At 42.2% G+C, this 3,062-nt stretch overlaps 1 non-coding gene across 1 annotated transcript; it reads right to left on the bottom strand.

Annotated features, from left to right (window-relative positions):
* Positions 1 to 2,463: 2,463 nt before the first annotated feature.
* LOC133787652 (small nucleolar RNA R71) lies at positions 2,464 to 2,569 on the bottom strand. The gene has a single exon (XR_009872658.1). It is a non-coding gene; the product is annotated as a small nucleolar RNA R71 (small nucleolar RNA).
* Between the last annotated feature and the right edge of the window lie 493 nt (positions 2,570 to 3,062).

Genomic DNA, 3,062 nt, shown 5'->3' with positions numbered 1-3,062 from the left:
TTGCCTTTCTTCCCAAACCTTCTCACCCCTTTCCATGGCGAGACTCTAAGGAAAACATAGTCTCCCACTTGGAACTCCACGTTCCTATGCTTGGGATTTGCATAGCTCTTCTTCCTACTCTGAGAAGCGAGCATCTGAGCTCTAATCTTCGCCATGGCCTCACTAGTCCTCTGAATTGCCTCAGGACCCAAGTATCTCCTTTCACCTGTCTCATCCCAATGAATGGGAGACCGGCACTTCCTACCATACAACATCTCATAAGGTGCAACTCTAATGGTAGACTGATAACTGTTGTTGTAGGAGAACTCTATCAAAGGTAGATACTTACTCCAAGATCCACCAAAGTCCAGTACACATGCTCGCAGCATGTCTTCCAATATCTGTATCGTCCTCTCAGATTGCCCATATGTCTGAGGATGATAAGCAGTAATGAACTTCAATTGTGTCCCCATGGCCTTCTGCAAACTTCCCCAAAACTTGGAAGTACAAGTAGGGTCCCGATCTGACACGATCGACCTAGGTGCTCCATGGAGGCGCACGATCTCTCTCACATAGAGATCTGCATACTGATCAAATGTATATATAGTCCTCATTGGCAAGAAGTAAGTTGACTTGGTGTAGCGATCCACTATCACCTAAATAGAATCATGCTGACCAACAGTCCTGGGTAAGCCCACCACGAAATCCCTCGTGATCTCCTCCCACTTCCACTCTGAGATATCCAAAGGCTGCAATAACCCTGCGGGCCTCTGATGCTCAGCCTAGATCTGCTGACATGTCAAGCACTTAGCCACATTCTCTACTACATCTCTCTTCATCCCTGGCCACTAATACAACGATCTCACATCGTGATACATCTTCGTGGTGCCTGGATGCAAAGAGTAAGGTGTAGTATGAGATTCATCCAAAATCTCTCGCCTCAAAGCAGTGTCTAACGGAACACATATCCGCCATTTGTATCACAAGAAGCCTAACTCAGACACTGTATAATCTCTGGATGCTCCAGCCAAAACACCCTCTCTGATCTTGATCAGGTGTGGATCACTCAATTGACCCTCCTTGATTCTCTCCAATAGTGTAGACTGTAGCGTAATATTAGCCAACTGGCCCACCAGCAACTCTATACCAGCTCTGGTCATATCATCTGCTAACTTCCTGGCTATTGGCCTCATACCATAAATCTGTCCCGGACCCTTCCGGCTTAAAGCATCAGCTACCACATTGGCCTTTCCTGGATGATACAAAATCTCACAGTCATAATCTTTTACTAACTCCAGCCAATGCCTTTGTCTCATATTCAGATCTTTCTGGGTGAAGAAGTATTTCAGGCTCTTGTGGTCTGTATAGATCTCACACTTCTCTCCATAAAGATGTTGCCTCCATATCTTTAAAGCAAAGACCACAGGTGCTAACTCTAAATCATGAGTGGGATATCTCTTTTCATACTCCTTCAATTGACGAGAAGCATAAGTAATTACCTTCTCTGATTGCATCAGAACACAACCCAAACCTTGATGAGAAGCATCGCAGTAAATCACAAACTTCTCCTGATCGATCGAAAGACTCAGAATCAGAGCTGTAATCAATCTCTGCTTCAGTTCCTGGAAGCTGTTATCACATTTATCTGACTCTTGCGTGTCAGCTCAGTCAATGCAGTAGCTATCTTTGAGAACCCTCCACGAAACACCTATAATTGGTAATTGGTTAATAGTCTATGTGGGACGATCTCTGTTCTTACAGACTTTATTACTTGACACGACTACGTATACTTACGTACAGATTTTACAGATCAAGTTTTTGGCGCCGCTATCGGGGACTAATAGTCAATATCAAATATAATTGTTTTTCAATCTACTTTTGTTTTAATTTAACGTTTTCTAAATCGAGTTGCTTTTAAATTTCTCAATTTCAGGTGACCTATTTTTATGCGTTGTACTGGTTCGAAAATACTAGTACCTATTGATCCTGAGATTGAGAAGGCCTGCAGAAGAGAAAGAAAATAGAAAAGACTTGAAAGGATGGCCCAAAACGTCAATAATGTTGCTAATAACAATCTGAATCAGGCTAATGCGGGGAATGCTGCAGCTGAGGCAGACTTACCCCTGAGGGACTATGTACTCCCTACTGTTACAGGGGTACATCCTTGTATTCACCCACCTACTGTGGAGGCGAACAATTTTGAGATCAAGCCTTCGATTATCCAAATGGTTCAGAATTGCGTTCAGTTTGGGGGTCTACCTAATGAGGATCAAAACCTCCATATTACCAACATTATGGAGCTATGTGATACTTTCAAAATGAACAAAGTAAGTAATGAGGCAAATTGTTTGAGGTTATTTCCATTTTTGTTGAGAGACATAGCTAAAAGTTGGTTGATTTCGCTACAAGCCAATTCCATTGTGACATGGGAAGACCTTGCTCAAAACTTTCTTGTTAAGTATTTTCCTCCTGCTAAATTAGCACAGATTAGAGGTGAAATAAATAATTTCTGTCAATTTGAGGGGGGATCGTTATATGACGCTTGGGAGAGGTTTAAAGAGTTGCTGCGAAAATGTCCACATCATGGTATAGTGAAATGGATGTTGGTGCACACTTTTTATAATGGACTGAGGGGAAATACAAGGACTATAATTGATGCAACAATAGGTGGAGCATTTATGAGCAAAAGCGCTAACGAAGCTTATGAGCTTTTAGAGGAGATGGCCATGAATAATTATAATTGGCCATCTGAGCGAGAAAATAAGAAGGTGGCAGGAGTTCTAGAAGTTGATCCTATTGCTATGCCCACTGCTCAAATCGCTTCGCTAACAAAACAAATGCAACAATAAAACAACATTTCAAGTCAAGCGGTGCAACTACAATCCGCTCCTATCAGTTGTGAGACATGTGGAGGACCTTATCATTTTCAGCAATGTCCAGCGACGAGTTCTTATTCGGTAGATGATATCCCACTTGAACAGGTTCAAGCCATTGGTAATTTCCCAAGGCAACCGAATAACAACACATTCTCTAACACTTATACTCCAGCATATAAGAACCATCTGAATTTGTCAAGGAGTAAT

Source organism: Humulus lupulus, chromosome 6 (genome assembly GCF_963169125.1).
Source record: "Humulus lupulus chromosome 6, drHumLupu1.1, whole genome shotgun sequence".
Taxonomy (NCBI): Eukaryota; Viridiplantae; Streptophyta; class Magnoliopsida; order Rosales; family Cannabaceae; genus Humulus; species Humulus lupulus.
Note: the sequence above shows the minus strand (reverse complement) of the source record. Positions and strands in the feature narration are given on the sequence as shown.